Source organism: Magnolia sinica, chromosome 2, assembly GCF_029962835.1.
Source record: "Magnolia sinica isolate HGM2019 chromosome 2, MsV1, whole genome shotgun sequence".
Classification (NCBI taxonomy): domain Eukaryota; kingdom Viridiplantae; phylum Streptophyta; class Magnoliopsida; order Magnoliales; family Magnoliaceae; genus Magnolia; species Magnolia sinica.
This window is the reverse complement of record NC_080574.1, coordinates 97,059,262-97,080,518: the sequence shown is the minus strand read 5'-3', so window position 1 is coordinate 97,080,518 and position 21,257 is coordinate 97,059,262. Positions and strand designations below refer to the sequence as shown.

At 40.5% G+C, this 21,257-nt stretch overlaps 1 long non-coding RNA gene across 2 annotated transcripts; it reads right to left on the bottom strand.

The window, feature by feature from the left end:
- Positions 1-550: 550 nt before the first annotated feature.
- On the bottom strand, positions 551-2,135 carry LOC131229631 (uncharacterized). 2 transcript variants are annotated; one of them, XR_009163498.1, is made up of 5 exons: positions 2,048-2,135; positions 1,851-1,931; positions 1,568-1,737; positions 1,233-1,275; positions 551-1,083 (listed from the first exon to the last, which is right to left on the bottom strand). It is a non-coding gene; the product is annotated as an uncharacterized LOC131229631 (long non-coding RNA). The 2 variants fall into 2 exon arrangements; XR_009163499.1 differs by having other exon boundaries at positions 551-1,076.
- Between the last annotated feature and the right edge of the window lie 19,122 nt (positions 2,136-21,257).

Sequence of the window (21,257 nt, the reverse complement as noted above, 5' to 3'; positions counted from 1 at the left end):
AGACTAACATCAGCTCCTCGTGTAGCCTTCAAGGCATGAATAGAATATATAGATTAGACCAGGTCCTATTCAACACCTCTAGCCTTATCGGTATTCTCATGCATAATAACAACAAAGAAATAGCCTTTATCTATAAAATCATAACATCATTAACATTAGAGGCTTGAACTAGCTATATGGAGCTTGGCTCCTCTTTTTATCAAATGAAAGAAGCAAGAAGTCATTAAAACAAGAAAGCAGAGGAGATAGGCACGAATGGCTAATGGTACCAAGCTATTAAAATATACCACCTGCTCCTATTTTTGCAAGTTTATTGAACTTCCAAGAATTTTGCTTCACAGTGTGTGAATAGAAAATTTTGCTTCATAGTGTGCAAAACACATTCCATGAAGACCAATACAAGGATTCGCCAAGGTCTGGTTGGAAGCAGCAGAAATTCAATCCTGTGTAGCTTAAACAGCATAACTAGCTCTATCCCTAGTTTATCAGCACCATTTCTGCGTAGTTGTTAGGCAAATTGAGGATAGACTACACCAAAATATGAGGATAGTCTGTCCTTTAAAGAAAGGTGGGATAACAAATCTTGGGCAGCGATTCATTATAGTAAATCCAGGCATATGTTTTCTTGCACGCATGAATCATATCCGCCACATGTACCACAATAGATGTGACAATGTGCCACATGTGCCACTATCAACCTTCAACCACCTACATGTGCCACATTCAACTTTCAACCATCCCACATGTGCTAATGTGCACATGTGACACCAGTGATTCACAAGTGGCCAACATGTGCCAAGGTGCCAATGCACACATGCGCCAAATGTGCCAAATGTTCCTTCCTTGTCCAGGGTGTTTTGAAAAACAAAATGCAGGACAGGTTTTCTTATCTTTTTCTTTTTTCTTCTTCTCTTAACCATTTGTTTGAATTAAGGAGTCCCATTTGATCGATATCACTGACAACCCAACTTGATTAGTGGTATAGCTAACTTTGAGTCAACACATGCAAATATATCATGTCTGCCCTTATCTACAAACACCCATTCGATCCTCTAGGCTCAAAAAAACTAGTCAGTCTGGTATCTTTCAAAAAAAAAGGTTAGAATAGAGGTAGTTTGCAGAACAGCCCACTACAGGGTTCTTACTAAACATATATAAGACCGATACATTAAGATGCATAGGCCATGTAACAACCCATTTAAGTCAGGGGACAATTGAGCCATTTAGAATACCTATGAAGGTGAGAAATATGGACAGAAACCTCCTTATCAACCCCTGAAACAGCCATTACAGACCTATTACAGTCAATTTTTTTTAAAAGAAAATGTATCAGCCTAATATGGGACCATTATAGGCTCATATTGGCCTGTAATGGGCCCGTACAACTATTACGGCTGTTACAACTTACAGGCCTATTATGGGCCATTTTTTAAGAATGGACATTACAAACCCATATCACATAAGGGATCTTACCATTACCATTACATAACAACCATTACAACCACTATGTACCCTTTTTTACTACCATGAAATGGCAAGTACAACTTATCAACTGAAGAATGCTAACCTTTCTAATCCAACAAGGTACTTCTCACATATAGAGAAAGAAAGTTGACCTCCAGTTGAATCTGTAAGCACATCAAATAGATGAGTACTGGTAACTACATCAGCGATAGTAGGAATTGTTGGCGCTATCCGAGAAAAAGCTTCTCCCCCCACTGTACTCTCTGCATCTATCTGCCACAGAGATAGGAATGATGAATCCTAACGTATAAAACAAGCAAAACCCTACCACATAGTGCTGTCAGTGAGCATCTATCAAATGGAGGGAAGATAATCAGTTCCTATACCTAGTAAAGAGGGATCTTTTTCATGCTAGCACCTGCTTTACAGACAGCAAGTGATACTATCAATATAGCATTTGCACCAAGCTAACCATATTAACACAACAATAAGATCGTATCAGATACATTTTTGCAGCATCACATGCAAAATTAACACAAAACTAATACAACAAACATCATTAATCGAGGAACAACCATGATACCTTCTGCTTGCACCAGCCCCACTCATTAACTATTCCATCAAGTTGTTGTACCATGAAGTTACCAATGCCAATTTGCTTAGTTGGGTCCTGCAAAGATAACATAAGCATCAATAGGCTCACCATCAATACCAGAATAGCACATTTCAAGAGTGAAATGCTAATTAGAATATGCAGGCACCAGAAACAGGCTCACCTTCAATAGATTCCATGCAGCCTTATAAACATCAGGCGACTGCAAGTGGAAATTTGAATGCATTGTAAATTCCTGGTTTGTTGAAAATGAAACCATACCACCCCATGGTTAGAGTTACTTACTGCATTTGTTGTTGTTCTTGTGGAGAAGCATGGTACCGACACATGGTTGAAATCATGGTCTCAAGGAAGTAAGGTTTTAGGCATTTGCAACACTGATTGGGACACTTGAACACCATTAGGTTCACCCATACAATCTAGCAGTTCCCCTAACCAAACACCATTTCTTTTCATCTTTCAGTCCTAACGTTCTTTTCATCTTTCACCACCAAAAAAAAAAAAATAGCTGGAAGACTCTCTCATCATCTGATCATGGTTAGATGATGACATACAGAAAAAACAAAAATCTGCAATGATCCTTGTTCACCTAGAGAAGTTTAATAACAATAGCCAAAAAACAGAGTAAAAATAACCCAAATACATAATATTTCTCCACTAAATGTAGAAAATCAAACATTCTAGGTCCACCATTAGTTCTGAGACACCAATAGCTGGGAGCAATGTCTCTAATATGTTTGATTAGTGGGACTTAGCCATTCAATAGCGATGATCCACTGATCAATGGTCCTAACTGGCATTGTTACACAGAATAAGCCTATCCATTGGATGCCTGACCATTTTCTTTTAATGAAATTAAGGTCATTAATTCATTGGACACCACATTACATGAGAAACTCCCAATCCAATTCTGCAAAAAAATTTAAAATAATAATAAAAAATAAATAAATAAAAATAAAAGAAGAAGAAGAAGAAGAAGAAGAAGAAGAAGAAGACAGAAATATGAATATTAGAAAGAGAAAAAAGAAAATCGGTCTTACATACCTAAAATGGACGTGGATTATGGCGTGAGAGAGGCAACTCTTCGTGAGATCGAGTGAGAGGGGATGGTTAGGGAGAGAAGAGGAGTTCGTGAGAGGGGAGATCGAGAGAGAGAAAAGGGGCGCAGGAGATCGAGAGAGAGAGAGAGAAGGGGTGCGGGAGATCGAGAGAGAGAAAGGGACGGATGTGAGAGAATGGGGTTTTTTTCCAGGTGTATGAAGGTTTTGTGAGAGAGAAGGGGATGGAGGTGGGAAATGAAACGTCTCGTGAGAGGGGGAGAATAGAAAACGCCCTGCGGTTTTTCGCATTTTCACTTACTATGGTCCTACTACGGTTTTAAACCATAGCTAAAATCCCAGTTGACCGTAGCCATTGTACCATCCGTAACAAGCCCTCCGCATACGCACATTTGACGGGTTCTAGACAGATGGCCTTATCAAGGGCTTTGTGGGGTCCATCATGATGCAATCGATATATCCACTCCGTCCATTAATTTTGTAAATTTTTTTTATAGGGAATGACCCCAACATCTAGGCAAATCGAAGGTCTAATTGAACCACACCATTGATCAATGGTACGTATTAATCTCCACTGTTTACTACCGTGTGGTCCACTTAAGCTTTCGATCTATTTCCTTTTTTGGGCACTTGCCCTAACATGCTCTTTAAAAATGAATAGACGTATCAGATGGAGTACACACATTTTAATGGGCCTCGTAGAGTCCCTTATGGGACTATCTAAGGTTGTATGAACGTGTGGAGATGTAGCTTTTAGCTACGGTTTCGGCATTTTTAGCTACGGTTTTAAGTCATAGCAATTTAGCTACGGTCTATATCTGTAGCTAAAAACTAGCACAGTCCATAGCCTTTGATTGTTTTTTTGGTAGTGTTAACATGTCATTTGATCATCCATCATATTTGGATCTGCCAAATGGGCCGCCTAAATATCAAAATGAACAGCTTTGTTTGAAGATTGTAAGGTATATGCCCCAACTACTGATTAACTTCTCTATTAGATATATGAAAGTGTTGATTTAGACCTCGGGTCGATATAGCCCATTAAAAAGGTATCTTGGTCATCTATAAGCAATCAAGGTCCAAAATGGGGCAATGGAAAGAGAATGAAAAATAAAGAATGTTTGTGAAATTTTAATGCTTTTGGATGGTGTAGTCCAACATTACGGATGGTGGATGTTGGAGAAATAAAAGATGGCAAAATCGTAATTACTTAATGTCATTAACTTATACCCTTAAATTCTAGATCACATGGTTCCCATGATCCATTTCATGTAAAATTTTATACCATACCTATTTATCATAAAGTAACTACAAACGTCGAATTTTAGCCCTTATATCATTTTAAGAGTGGCCCAATTGACAAATCAACCCCTTAACCGTTAATTTTGGTGTCCATCGAGTGAAGAAAACTCGTAGGTAGTCATAGTAAGATATTTCCCTTCGTACGAATGACTTAGATTTTTCATCATATAGACTAAGTGTGAAATATGAGAATCCCACCTTGGTAAGCTTTTTCCTCAAGCGTGAAGTTATCTGTTTTAGGCTTACCAACTCTTTCTAACTCTAGAGCTTCCGATTAACCCACTTTACACCGTCAATCACAACTCAAATTTGGACCACACTTTGGCCTCATATGACTATGATATCATAAAAAATTTAGACCATGATCTATGATCTTACACCATTGAATGATGACCACTTGACTCCAATTCCTTCCTTTTGGTGCAAACGGTGAAATTTGAGATTTATGCCTTTTCCACCACTAATCAACTACCAAATTTTGTCCAACTATTTATTTATCCTAACTACACATTTCTCCCAAAATTGGGCCCTGATCATTAAGTGTGGATCGTTATTTGAGATCAAGTTCGTTTTGGCACCCGTTAGGAGAATTCTCAAGATAAGCCAATCTAAATTTCTAATTACCAAGAAAATCATATACGTCGGCTTTATTTGACAACCCTGACACACTGGATGAAATATATTTAAAGAAAGATTACTAGAAAAGGTCAAATTGGAGAAACCCAATCCAAGTGAGATGTGAAACACACCTCCTCTCACACACCTACTCTTTATAAAAGGACATACCAGCGTTGAAGGAGGGGAGAGAGAGAGAGAGAGAGAGAGAGAGAGAGAAGCTTAGACGGCCATCATCCTCTTCATTCTCTACACATGTGGTGTCTCCCTTTTACTCAAGCGTTGTTGTGATTCATGTAGAAGCTTTCCTATATTGAGATCTACCTAGGGTTTAGATCTAAGGCTAAGGTGAGGGATTCCTTTAAGCTTATACTAATTTGAGTTGATATGATTTATCTTATTTTTATAAATTTTCATATTACTGTAATTTTTCATGCAATTGATTGATGGATCATTATGAATTATTTATGCGTGACTTTAATTATGTGTGATTTTTATGGTTAATATATGATTTTAATTATGCGTGATTTTTATGAATTTATATGGGGTGATGGATACAAGCCTTGCCCTTTACCAATTTTGAGAGCGACGTGTGCTTCCACTCTATATTGAGTTGGCCTTTTACTCATCTCCCCTTATTTTTGTTGAGTTAGCCTATTTGCTACTCTTCTCTCTTATTGAGTTAGCTTATTACTACTCTTCTCATTTATTAGGTCAGCCTTGTACTACCTCCCTTTATGACTTAGGCATGTGTCTTGAAATTTCAAAACTCTCATGGTTCGACCTATTTTTCTATTAATGCAAGTGATGTGTTATAGGCCTCATATATAGTGGTTCATATATATTATCATGGACATAACGCGTTTCAGGTAACGACACTCTTAGTCGACACGTAATCCCGTGGGTTGGGTAGTGGTGCACAATCAATGGAAGTAAACCACCATGCATGTTGCATCACTTCTCGGAATTGGATGATGCAAATAGTCGCTTCATGAACAAATCGTGTCACGTAAATCTTCCAATCGTATTATTGTGTCACCTTGAGATGCTCGCATAAATCCAGGCTAATGTTGGACATACCAATGAATCTTCGTAGTATAGGATGCAAGGTGATCCAAGTTTTCTATAAACTATATTCCACATTGTGATGACCACTACGAATGATGGGCCGCACACACTATACTAGGCATGCATTCATGTAAATTGGTTGCACATACCGATACTGCTCGTAGGGGTGGAGTACGAGACGTATCAGAACCCTCGCCTTATTCTTATGAATCTCTTGAATTATTATTAATCTTAAATGATGACCATCACTATAAGTGGGGCATTGACCCTCTCCAACCATACAGATGATGTAGGTGATGTACAGATTGAAGATACGAATGACGTTCTCCCTACGGAAGATTATTCTGAATAAAGGAGGAGATAACTTTATGTTTAGTTTTATTTATTTCCATTGTACACTTTGAATAATGTAATAAACTCCCATTTGAGAAGGCATTAGACAGTTAGCTAAATTTTATATCTTGATGAAATAATAAGCATGGATGATTTTGTTCGTGTGAATGTGTACCTTCCTTCGTGAAAGTAACTGGATGTGATTTATCAAAAAATGTGCGATTTTAAAGCATCTAATTATTACTTTATTAACACCCAAAATTCTCGGGCACGAGTATATACTCGGGCTACGAAAATTCCGGGGTGTTACACAAACTCCCCGTGAAAGGCCCTGAACACAGACATTCAGTTGAAACCGTCCAATCCCAAATAAGTAAGAAGAAAGAAAGATTGAGGGAATGGAGAATGTGTGGAGGACTGGCCGGAGAAGCAAAGAGAAGAAGAATTCTAACTCATCGGAAATCGCCTAATCTGACAGCAAGAGAATGTAGGGGAATGACGAATGGAGTAAATAAAGGGGTCTATGGTAGTCTCCTTCCCTATATATAGCCTATTCGACTACAGCATTAAATACACCCATTTAATGTTGTTATCCAAAGAGGTGCCTTAGCACACGCCTCCATCCACATGGCTACCAAGGGTTCGTTAACAGACCCAACTATTGAGGCAAGGACAGGTGTTTGCCTACCATTTTCCCAGAGATGAAGAGGCACCACTCCACACACACCTCCTCGTACAACCTGTCATTATCATTACTAAATCCTCATCGATTCCCGCACTTGGCACATTTCTCTCTCCTATCATAATGACAGGCGGTCCTAACCTCCTCCATGTGAGGCCTTATGCTCGAGCGTCAGTTCAAGTCCATTTACTTCCCGAGCTCCTAGAGAGCGCTCGGAAGTAAGGGGCTACTGTTATGGGTAAAACTAGACTAACCAAACAATTGGAACCCGATGAAAACAATAAGGCAAATAGTTCGGATGAGAGGTCAGGAAAGAGCTCAGCCCCAAATGTCGAGCACAACCTCTATGACTAGTCCAGGCACTAATTATGAGTGGTGGCCTTGCTTGCCTAGTCAGCATCTCACTGTTACGACCAAGGGACAACTATAGATGTCAACCTTGATCCCAACCCCAACCCCGATCATCAACTAAGCTTAGTCTGCAAAACCTCGACCAAAGCGACTTAGAGGTCAACTTCGTCTATCGATCACAACCTCTTCTAATGCCGACCATGGGGAGATGTCCCCTCCATATATGGAATGGATTACCTCCCTGAGATCTTTACCAAAAATCATGCTAAGATAAGCACCCTATATACATGGGAAGATCCCTTGTGTGATACATATCTACCCGGCAGACTCATAACCATATATGAGAGAGGTCTAGAAAGGTTACAAATAAGAACCTTACCCACGATAAAAGGTATGCACTATTACCCTAATTTGATTAGACCTTGAGTGTGATTATTTTGGGCATCGAAGGGTCCCCGGCTACAACCAGGGCCCCATTGTCACTTGGTTTTGCAGGTACATGACGGTCTACTAGGGACAACCAGATCTCGACATCAAGAACCATAGTGTGGACATGCGAGTAAAAGGTCCTTGAATATCTCCCAACATTGGAAGAATGTATCATTTTCCTTTTGGAAGAAGTTCACAATAGTGCACCTTAAAGTGTTGGTTTTATGAACCAAGAACTTTTTAAGAAAATCTAGATTCATCTCAGCCCGTATGCCTATTGAGCGTGGTTTTAACGAATGGAGCCATGACTTGGCTCTCTCCTTTAGAGAGAAGAGAAACCGCTTAAGTTAATGGCATCTTGAGAGAAATTGTTGTAATGTAAGGTTTCTATAATCTTATTAAATTCCTTGAGATGTAGATACAAAATTTTTGAGTCAAACCCATGGAATTTGGGAAGGAATTGGATTACTCCTGGTTTGAAGTCCAGATTACCTACATTAACTGAGAAAATCATGCAAGATAGTGTGGCTATTCTTGTTGATTGTAGGTAATCTGTTAAAGTTGTGACTAGGGGTATTTAGTGTACCTTATTCTCATTATGCACCATCCTAACCGGTGGCATATTCTCCACATGAATCTCATTAAAATTCTATTCACTTTTAGTCATATTCTCATCAGAATTTGGCTCCTGCTCAAGCATGTTTAGAGCATTCACAGCCATGGTTTGAGATGATTTAGGCATACTCAGATACATACTCAGATATTTCCTAACTGACTGTGAATGGAAAGCCCATTGACTAAACCCCCATTCACTTATAAGTTGTTCTATATGGTCCCTTACCCACTTGGGTATAAACCAAGCACAAGAAACTAGGTTCTAATCCTAAGAATTAAATCCTACAATAAAAAACTATTCCAAGGGAATTAGAAAGAAATTAGTGATCTATAAAGTAATAAAAAGAAGGGAGGAATGAGGTTACCAATTTAGAAGAACTAGGGCTAGAGAATTCTGCAAAACTAAAACAAGGAAAATTGTTAGTGTTCTAAAAATTCGACAAAAACCTATTTGTAATTCTAAAACAAAACCTTAAAAAAAAAAAATCATAGGTTAGAACTAGAAACTAATCTTAATCTAACCCTAAGTATTCTTAATGCAATTGTCCCCAATAATGGTGCAAAAACTCGATCGAAACCAAGGTTGACAACCCCAACCGCAGGGTTGTGATGTAGTAATAACTCAGTGAGATCGAAGTCGATTCACAAAGACTTTAGTAAGAACACACTTAGAACTACTCAGTTTGTCTGTGTTTTTAATCTAACGAAGTAGAAGCATTTAAAACAATCAATAAAAATGACTAATGATCCAAAATCCCCAATTAATGATATTTAAACTTAATTTGTCTTCTCAAGTTGATAACTCAGCTAGAACTAGATTATAATCCATTATAATCGAAAGATAATACAGTAATATTAATCATAAACATTTATCATAAATTAGAATTATGATAGGCCTGATCTCGTATAAATATCTAGGTAATCTGTAACATCCCGAAAAATTTCATGCAAAGACCCGAGCACCACCTCAATCAGGATTCTCTTAGGACTCAATTCTTTAAAAGTTAAATGTGAATTAACTAGCGCTAAACTCGATTGCCTGTAAAATTAGCACCAATCACTTTAAATTTGATCTGCAAGACCCAAAACCTGTAGAATCGAGCGCTATGTTACCCTGAAATCTAGGATTCAACGCTAAATCCAGTTGCTCTCGGGAGTACTTGGAAACTTTGTATCGGACCTGAACCACGCGTCAAAAGTCTGATAGCAATAATCTTAGACAATTATGATCACCTTATTGGGTTTGACAATCACCTCAAAAATCAGGTCCAGATGATGTCCTGAGACGATTTGCTTGAGTCCGGAATAAATAGTGTGAGAAAGGTGAAATTATTTAGAAATTAAATACGAATTTAAGAAATCTGAGTTGTGTCGCTTGCGCACCGATTTTAAGCATTCTGACCGTCAGAATCTTACCCAAATTTACCCTCAGATCAGGGAAGATGGCCCATACATGTCAAAGTGCCGATGGACCTGATCGAGTTTCGGTAATCGCTGAACTAAAACTGGTCCGCCACGGCTGATCTGTAAATTCGATCGGTACAAAAACTCAGCCTGACCTAGATCCATGGTCAGGGAGCTTAAGTCCGACTGCAAGTGGAAAAGGGACCACCTGAAGTGCTCCGTTGGACCGAAATGGACCCGATTTGGTTATAACCTAAGTATACCTTGGCCCTGGGGCTATTTCTATCAATATTAGGCCTATATAAAGACCTTAAACCCTCACTCTCAAATTCCATACGAATTTTCCAAACCCTAGCTAAGAGGGAGAGAGAGGAAAAGAGAGAGAAAGTGAGAGAGAAGTTGGTGAATCATCTTGAGATTCTTCCCTGTTACTTTGCATACCTAATCCATCGCATCTGAATCGTTATTCCGGCGATTCTAAGTTCATTCTTGGGTAAGTTAATCAAACCCTAACCTGTTTTGGAACTTAGAATAGTCTAAGTGTTGATGTAGCTAATTTAAATCATGCCTTAGGTTATCTAGTCGCCGTTGACGAAGACTTATCGTCTGAATCAGATCTGTTGTGCACTTTCTGGTTTAAGCTGCGGACTATATTCGTATAAGTTATAGTTTTCAAGGCTTTCAATGTCGGTTAATGGTTTATTATTATTGTGGGTGCAATTTCACATGCCAAATGCGATGTTTGTATTACGTTTCTGATATATATGAACTATATTGAGATTTGTGTATTCCATGTATATGTAAAAAGTATCGTATACGTATGAAATACGAGCGTGTGTTTGCCATGATTAATTGTCGTATGTTTGCGCTAGTTGTATGTGTAACAACTCCTTGGCAAGAGGAATTATCCTAATGCGTGCTATCATCAACATACGTCATGTATGTTGGAATATGTAGCCTAAGTGTTTGTAGAAATGTCTGAATGAATAAGTGTGTCATATATTGTACTTTTTATGGGCGTTGAGAAGAGATTCTCAACTATCTTAATGATATGTATGATTTCCTTTATGTAATTTACATTCTTTGTCTGCTTAACTTAGATGCTACTTACGTGTGAATTCATGTTAAGTTGATATTCATCAAATGCTCACATGCTATATGATTAGAATTGTTGATCCATTACTGTTCTGAATTGCTGGTATGAATATCTATTATACTTGAATGTATTTGGGACTATGAAATAGTCCAGGGAATCGGTAACAAATCTTGAGTTCGTGGCCGAAGTTGTTTCCGCCACGTAAGACGTGCTTGACGAACCCGAGTTGTATTAGGGTTATTGGCAGTGGTTTGGCCACACGGAGTGTTTGCGCACTTCATGTCGTTCAACTCAACGTGCGCTCGTGCTAGTCGAGCTCGTCAAGTAACCCGATTGTCCCAGTGGATGTGCACCATGTATGGACGTTATTGTTTGAATCTAGGGTATCAAACTTACCAGTGCAATCCCGTTAACTACGGTACCTTGATCCGTTAAGACTTATGAGCTAGGCATGGTGGTATGGGACACCGTGGTCGAGCTGTCGGCCTACGCTGGGGTGACGAGCCTCCCCGTAGTGACCAGTGAGCAATTCAGACTCTTGAGCAGATTATGGTGGTATGGGACACTATATTCGTGCTGTCGGCCTGCATTGATTGGTGACGAGCCCTTTGTAGTGACCTCGAGTATACCTTGATACTGCATTGAGGTGACGAGCCTTAGGGTAGTAACTAAGGTATGATAGGCATGCATTGAATGGTGACGAGCCCTTTGCAACGACCTAGAACCACAATATTGTATGAGATTGTCTAGGACTGACGACCCTAGAATGGATCACTGTTTGGGAATTGATATGAGGAAAGTACCTTAGCTTCCCAATCCTGCTATATGAAAAGGACTAATAACAACTTGGAAATCATATTCATGCACCGCATTGCATGTGCTTTGGCGTCGTGGAGCACTGCGGGAGGTTGTCATACGTACCGTAAGATGAAGACCCTGAGGGAGTGCAGGCGAGGGCATGCATCATTTCTACATACATCCTTGCATTAACAAGAGTAATTAGGACATGTTTGATTGTATTGTCTTATCATTACTGCTTGATTGAATTGATAATATGCTAACTTTTACTGTATAGCTCCACTGAGTTGATCACTCACTCCCACGTTCTGGGATGGTGTTTCAACACCAACCAGAATCTGTCTTAGATGTAGATGATGATGCGACCCACGAGGCAGAGCAGGAGTATGAGGATGATGAGGAGGCGTTTTCCTTTATGCAGTTCTCAGGCGAGTTCATGTGAGCCGTGTCCTGAGCTACGGGGATTCAGGGTTTATTTTGTAATGGGTGATTTCATTTTGATACTTATATTTTGAAACAAACACCTATAATTATGACCTGGCAGAGCATACATATCTCAGGAACTTATATAGTTATACATATGTGTTTCTTCAGTCTTCCGCTTGCATATTTCACCTATCCCTGGATTATGTTTGCAGTTTAGCTTAATTTACTCCATATTTTATGCACTCATACAGACAACATACATCCATCATTGCATATGTTGCATAAGTGATGTTTTGAAACTCATGAGCTAATTTATGCTCGACCCTTGAATTTCAGGGCGTTACAAGTTGGCATCAGAGCATGATTTGGATTAAACCGGACTTGGGTTATGGTCACACAACGCATGCTGATGTCATCTTAGTATAGGAGAGTGCGAGATAAATCTAAAATTAGTGTAGGTTTTCTAGTTGCACCTAATCGGCGAATGTTTACTGAAAACGATCGCCGAGATCGAGTCTGTACACACTCTTGATCACACACAGCGACGGCAAATCTCTTCTAGACCGTCCATCGATGGGTTTAGACCATATATCATCCCATCCCATCTGTTAAAAATTTGGCAAACTTGAATCTGTATCAGGTTCTATTCAAAGTAACCCGAATTGAGTCAAAACGGACTAGGGGCCCAATCGGGGCAATTCCAGGGGGATCCAGGGTGGGACCCACATCATTTTTGAGCTTGGGGAGGGGGAGGACCTCGCCCCACTGGCGAGCCATCGCCGGTTAGTCCAGAGACCGGCGAGGCCCTCGCCGGTTCGGCGAGCCCTCGCCGCCCAGTGGGCCCGAACGGGCCCAGTCGGGCCGACGCCGTTGGGGCCTAGTGTGGCCCACTCCTCCATGGTTGGTTGAATAAAACTCCTCCCAAACCCTCTTTCCTTCATAAACTACCCTCCCATGCTTTTCTTTTTTTGAAGTTTCTCTCAACATCCCATAAAAACCCATCTCCAAACTCTTTCTTCTTCCATTTTTGTACATCCTCATTCTACCCATCTCAAAACCCACCTCCATTGCTGATTTTCTTTTCTTTTCTTTCCATTTGAGCACTCAAATCCCTACTTTGAGTCTCAAATTCGTGGAAGCCCCATCATTCCTTCCATTTCTCTCTTTTCTCTTATTTTTCATGGCCCTATTCGGGCTTATTACGGCCATATTTTCCACTTCCACCGTTCTCTCTTTCATGGGGAAGAAAAGAGCTCCCGTTGATGAAGTCGGGGCTAGCCGCAGGCCAAGAGGTACCGCCGTGACCGCCACTCGAGAGTATCAGACAAAGCGGGACCTCGATCCCTGGGCTCCTGTTGGAAGAACTTTGTTGGTGGAGCTATCTCATGGAGTCTATAAGGGCCGTAGGGTCCTTTTTGAAGCTCATGTAGATGCACGGCTATTTGGAAAATATCTCTTATTTGAGGGCCTGGAGGAGGCCAGGTGGGGCCCGCTATTTGAAGGCGAATACCGCGTGAATGTGGGTACTGTCCGAGCTTTCTATGCCCACATTCGAGAACCTTCGCTGGAGCCATTACAGTTCAAGATCTCTTACGGAAGAGATCGGGAGGCCAGTTTATGGTGGGACAGTTTCTCCGCACAGTTACGGAGGGTTTTGTGTGGACATGGGAGGCATTTAAGGCTCGCTTCCACGAGAAGTATTTTCCGGTCACTTACCGACACGAGAAGGAGAGTGAGTTCCTTCACCTCCGTCAGGGAGGGATGTCAGTGACAGAGTATGAGAATCGGTTTACTGAGCTGGATCGGTATGCTCCATTGCTTCTAGGTGATCAGCCGATGCGGATGCGGCATTTTTCTGAGGGACTGAGGCCTGAGATTCGATCGAAGATGTGCTGTGCTAGCATCTCTTCTTATGCTGAGTTGGTGAGCATGTCCCTGCGAGCTGAGCAGGACGGGGACAAGTTACCCCGTATGTGAGCACCTATGGTTCTCAGGCCGTGACCTGACGTTTCAAGTACACCATTTCTCGGCAAGAGGCCGCGGGCAAATTCTCCTCCGAGACGTGCAACGTCGCCGGCTCAGTTGATGCGTTCAGACTTGCACTGTACATACTGTGGAAAAATCGGGCATTCGGATCGTAATTGGTTCATGTGAATGCGGGACAGTGGATTTACGCCGCCAAAGAGGATCAGTCGTCCGATGCCTTAGGTCATATCAACTCCACCCCTTCGTTCAGCATTAGCTCACTCATCTTTTAGACCTTTTGTACCTCGCTTCAGGCCACCTCAACGGCCCATGGTACCACCGTCAAATCACCCATAGCAGGCTCGAGTTCATGCGCTTACAGCTGAAGCGCCTAGGGCTGACTTGGCATCGAGATCTTTTGAGGTTACAGCTCACATCCAAGGCACCCCCGTCTTCTTGTTGGTGGATACCAGGTCCACTACCTCTATTTATTGTATGCGGCAGTTAAGCACCTGAATTTGGGCACTGTTACTATGAAGGGAGTGACACTCACTACCGCTACCTAAATTTTCAATGAAAATGAATTAAATATCAAATATCCATCAAAAGGTTCATCCCTTACCTTAGCTAAGAAATTAGTCAAACATAACTAACATCTTAAACAAAACTAAAAGAAAAACTTAAAAAACAAACTAAAACTGAAGGATTGAGGAGTGAGAATTCTAAAGAAGTTCTGCTACCTCTTGGCATCTCTCTTGAGCTCTAATTCCTCCCTAAAAGAGCTTAGAACACCTCCTTAAATAGACTAGATTCACACCAACTTTAAAATTCCGCACTTCATTATACTTCGGTCGCACCGACTATAGCCTTCGGTCACACTGAACATCACTTCAGTCTCATCGAATTATTCTCTTAGTTGCAGTCAAATTTTCTCAAAATTCTTCTTAAGTCTCTGTCTCCCTCAGGTCGAACCGAACCCGCCTTCGCTAGCACCAAATGTCTCTTCTGTAGAACTGAATGTCATGCCAAATTAACTCTGAAAATCACAATTTCTCATTGGACTATTCTAAGCACTTTTAGTCGAACCGAACCAACCTCAGGTAAAACCAAATAGTTTGTTATTTCTGTTAATGAATTATGTAATTTTCATCATTTTCTCTCATTTGTGTTTGGTTTTCTTATATCTTTGGCACTTAAATTCTTCAATATTGACCTTCAAACATCCAAGTCTTTGCTTGATTAATCATTGAGCTTTAATTCTCATTCTTAAGCATGATTTCCTCTTTATCTTTAGAATTACGTTGTGTGTACAAAATATATGTTATTTTATCAATTTAACACTTAAATGCACGAAAACTAATGCAATTGAGAGGATAAATATGTAATGTTTAGACTTGATCGTGTATCCACTCAGTATAGACATTTGACCATCATGCGACCACATGGTTTAGGTCCTTTTATTGAGTGTCAAATATTGCATGTTTCTCCCTATTTATACAGTTTTATGAACATGATAACACCTAATCGATATATTTATGCATGTTTGTCATGCGAGGTGATTTCAAGAGCTTAAGGTGAAAAGGATGTTAAAAGCATGAGAATTGATGCTCAATAATTACCAAGGCAATGATGGATCTTTGGAGACCAAGATTGAAGATTTTAAAAGTTAAAGATCCAAAAAAATCAAGTGAAGAAGGAAGAAAATCGAGTTTGTAAAGTGCAAAATTCAAAAGTTGCTAAACTTGACCTGTCGATGACATCGAACACACTTTGATATCATCGAAGTTAAGTGTTTGATGCCATCAAAGGAGGATCGATCACATCAGAATTTTGGAAAAAATAAAGTTTGGTTGCTAGACTATTGGGTACAATTTTCGATTCCATCGAAGATAGGTGATCGATGCCATCGAACCTAGTTCAATGACATCAACAATTCAAATATTTCAAGCTCAACTCGTTAGACTGTTCTAGACGTTATTCGATGTCATCGAGTAGTTGTTCAATGACATCGAAGCCAGTTCGATGCCATCGAAGGTCGGACGATGACATCGATAGATACGCAGTACGAAAAAGCTCGAGATTCCGAATTCAAATCCAACTGAGTTCCAAATCTTCGATGACATAGAAGTGTCATCGAAAGTGACATCGAAGGTTAAGTAATGCGTAAATTTGAGGCAATTTCCAAAGTCAATCGGACAAAGCCTATATATGTGGGTTCTCTAAGGGATTCTAAGAACGAATTAGGGTTAAAGGAGTAGAGCAAGGGGTGTAACTACATCCAAGGAGTTCTCTCTTTTTTTTCTAGTTAGTTTTTCATGTTTTTCTTTAACAGTTTTACCTTACTTATGCCTTTGGTTGGCTAATCTCTTAGCTAAAGCTAAAAGGCAAAGCTTATAGTTTATTTTAATGCTTTTTCTACTTTGATTCATGTTCATGATCTTCATGTTAAATATTTCATAGTTATTGTTTGATTTAAGAAGTATTTTGATTATTAATTTGATTTATCATCGACTACGAGTATGGTGGATGCTTAGGATCTTCCATGAATGCTTTCTTTCTTTCTCTTTTTATGATTATTTGATCTGTAGAATTCTTTGATCTATTGACTACAGGTATGGTAGATGCTTTGAACTCTCTACAATCAAAACAACAAGATAGTTTTATATGGAACCATTGCTATGAATGTTCAGAATTTGTTTGGAACTATTTATGGTATTTTAACCGCTCTATCATCCAACTGGATAGATGAGGACTTCAATTTCAATTGAAGTACTGAGTTAATCAAGTAGGGATGCATTGAAATGACTACGAGTGAATCATTGGTGCTCTAGTGTTTCTTTTATTGATATTTTACTACACAAAAATATCTCTTCAATTACAGTTTTGAGTTTAGTTTCTAGTTCTGATTCTTAATTAGTTCATAAAAATTACACACATTCAGTCCTTGTGGGTACGACCTCGATCTCACCGAGATTATTACCACATCGCAACCCTGCACTTGGAGTACAAGCAGACACCTTTCACCATGGATATCCTATATGCCCAATATGCTTAAAATAAAATTTTAATGTCCATACTCATATACATTAGTCATGCCCTATGGCCCTTATGTCACTACACCGAAGGCTATGGCCCTTATGTCAACCCTGATGTTTTTGAGGTGTAAATTCAATCTTAATATAGATAATACATGAATGCATGAATCCATTATTTAATTATGTCATGCAAGCCGTTCATACATGTAGGGTGGACCCATCTCATACGGTCCCTGAAATATCGTAAGCCATAGGGTCATCAAAACAACCTTGCCGTACATAGGCAAGCTAAAAACCATGATGTGAGTACCAACTGCGGTCCACTGGCTGACAGGAGTGCCACTAGCTGGACAACATCCCGAATCCAATTGTACTTATCATGAATAAACCATCATCTAAATCATGAACACATGATATGGATGAGATATGATACGTACAATCATATAACTCATACGCATGTAATATCACATCAATCATAAAAGTAGTGCTAAATCATTATAGATGTAATGCTAAATCAATGCAGGAGTAATGCTATATATAATATACTTGCCACATTAGTGTAAAGGAAGTGTCATGTCAAGCACAATAATAAAGCCACATAGTACTAGACTATCAAGTCATCACATTTAGCCAAGTAAGTTATCATAAACGTGGGCAAATCGTACCATGCACCAGAGATGAGGACCACTTGGAATCCAACTCTAACGGCCCCACAAGACTACACTTGAGTGGGCTTCCAAGCCAACAACCCACTCAATGAGTGAACTTAATCATACTCTTGGCGATGAATAAATATGGAGATATAGTTGGAGTCCACAAGCGATCATGGTGGACCCCACAAGGGCACTAAAGTGGACCTTAAAGATCGCCCAGGGCGAGGCTTGAGTTCGGTAACTCATATCAAAACTAAACATCACCCATGTTTGAGCTTAAATAAGGAATCTCGTTGGGCCCCAAGGAAAGGTCCCACTAGCAATGTGAACTGTCCATGTGGCATGGTCTGCTTGAGACTTAAATATACCCCTCATGGGGCCTATGCACTAAAATGGGTTGACGAAATGGATGACCAACAAGGGTGACACATAAACAACATTTTGGGCCTTACGAAGGTTGAAACAATGGGTGTCCAATCCATCCTGCGGGCGGAGATGATGTGGCCCACTAAGACATGAATCTATCCCCTTCCGGGTTCATGTACTAAAATGATATGGAAAAACACATGTACAATGAGGATAAAACATATACAACATGGTATAACCACAACAGCCCCCAAACGAGGCACAAAAGGGGGCCCACACTGGATAGCATGGGTAGGCTCCATTGTCTAGCGTGGAATCCACCTGGGCTACGGATCTGCCTCACCGTTGGGTCCATACTTGAAATGAATTGATAAAAACAAATGGACGGCGTGAATAAAACACATGCATCAAGGTGGGTTCCACCGCTAGCCCACTTGCTAGGAAGCGTGAATAAGACACATAATGTGGTGGGGCTCACTTAGGACAGTAGGAGTAAAACACATACAGCATGGTGGGGTCCACATTGGGCCCCACAGACAGTTTGGATTAAAATAAATATAAATAAATAAATAAACATCACAGTGAGCCTTAGGAAGCTTTCAATGATAAATGTCAAATCACCACTATTTCCTTGGTGTGGTCAACCCAAAACCGGACCTCACACTCTCTATTCCACTGACAAGATGGATGATCAGCGCAGATACAATAAATACATCAAGGTGGGACCCTATAGCAGGCCCCACAGTGTAGTACAATTCGTTTGGATCTTCTACAAAATTGAAAGGCCCACAAGGGCCCATGGCCCATTGAGACAGTCAAGCCAATGGATGGCTTTAGGGGCTTCCCTACAACGTAACTGAAGTCCAAGGTGGGCCCCGCAGCACCGAGAGGTGATGGGAAAAGAAAACCAAGTGGGCCCAACCGGCTGCTACATGTGATTTACCTGAAATTTAGATCTACCTCGTCTTAGGTTTGCCCACTAAGGCCCATGGGTCTTTCCAATGTTCAGATTGGTGAGCCAATAGGGGAAAACACATACATCATGGTGGGACTCCACAATGGGTCCCACGGCCCCTGGATGGACGCTAAATAAACATCACAGTAGGCTCATGAAAGTTGCAATGGTGGACATCAATACCACTATTTTCATGTGGTGCAGTCTAACTGAGATTTGGATCTGTCTCATTCATGTGGTGCAGCATCCTCTGGACGTTGCTGCTGCCAGCAGTAGCAATAGCAGTTGCCCATACATATTTTTTTTGTATATGTATATTTTTATTTTCAACAGGTGGGGTCCATCTCCTGTAATCCACTCCGTCCATCTTCTCAGACAGCTTGCGGTGGGCCCAGGAAGGTTAGGACCAAGCTGAGCTTTGTATTTTCCTTCATCCAGGTCTGACATTATCAACAAGTTATATGGCAAATAAACATCATAGTGGGGCCACGCAGGGCGTTTCCATATTGTCTTGGCAGTGTGGGCGACCTTGGTGGGTCCCATTGGACCACAACAAAGAGTGAAGGGAGAGGGAAATGAGTGAGTGGGAGAGGGGATTCTCGATAAGGTGGGCCACCACCACTATGGGCCCATGTCCAACACAATTCATACATCAAGGTGGACCGCACATTGTCCACGCTGTCCAGTGTGGACCCACATGATGGGTCCAACATTAAGAAATGGGTTGATTGACCGGTTCACTCACACTTCTACGGTCAGCTCGAAGGTGGGGTGCAGACGAATGGTTCAGATTGGCTCAAGGTTCTTCCTTCTACTCTCTAAATTTCTCTCTTTTCTTCTATTAATATCTCTCTCTCCCCTAATCTATCTTTATCTATTTCTTTTCTTTTCCTTCCTATTTTCACTCTCTTTTCTCTCTTCTTTCCTACGGGAGAGGGAAAGAAAGGGGGAATTGGTTAGCATGGGAGATGAAGTGATGGCTAGCTTGGACTTTCTAAGAAGGATAGGGAGTGTGGAGTTTTATGGCAAGAGGGGTATGGAGAGGTAGGAGTAGTTTGGGAAAGCAAGGGGTGTAATTAAGGGTACTTTGTAACGGTGTTTTTTATCATTTGGCTAAGGGGTGGTCGTGGTGGGTAAAAAAATATGAGGGGTAGTCTTGGGATTATAAAAAGATACTTTTTAGAGATTCCTTACAAGTGAGCCTCACTCGCCATGCGTACTGGCATTGTAATGTGTGTCCACCATGATTTACACAAATGTGTGTATCTCACACACCGGGTATCGAAATGAGGCATGTAGCATGGTGTGGGAATTGCGGTGCCACATAGTCGCTAAAGTATGTATCCTGGGTCGTAATAAAAAATAGGTAGGATCGGCAATCGACAATTATCGGAAATAGGCATATAGAAGGTTCCAACGGAACACAAGTCTCACAACGATCATCTCCGTCATGGCCTAATGAGCTACATGCATGTATCATCATTCATATCATGCTATCTAATGCCCTTATATCTACGTGTATAGCATCGTATATCATCTCATCCATTGCCTTAAAATACCTAACTTGGCCTTATCCTAAAAGACATCCAATCCCTTTTATAGCCCTAGTTACCTTCTTTATGCCCTCTGCTGGGCTAATATTACACGAACTCCTAAAAGTTTGTGATCATTCGACATACTCATATTGATCATGTCATCATCTTTCACACGTATGTCTACTCATACGATGAACTAGGAATAGTTATTTCTTGAGAAATTCTATAAAATTATGGCTTATTTGCCTTGACTCCTTGTCATATGGCTACGAGCCTAGCCGGCCTAGAAAGGTGAGGAAGCTCCCTATCTAACGTGCTAACATAGTCACCTCTTATGCTATTACGTGTTGACCCCACAAGGCTAACATCACTCTTAACTATGCTTGAGAAAGAAGCCAACTCTCATAAGCCCATTGAGATTAAAAATATCGCTCATCGAGGGATCATTTATCTTTTAACCATTGTCCATTGCTATCCGCTCCATGTAGTAATCA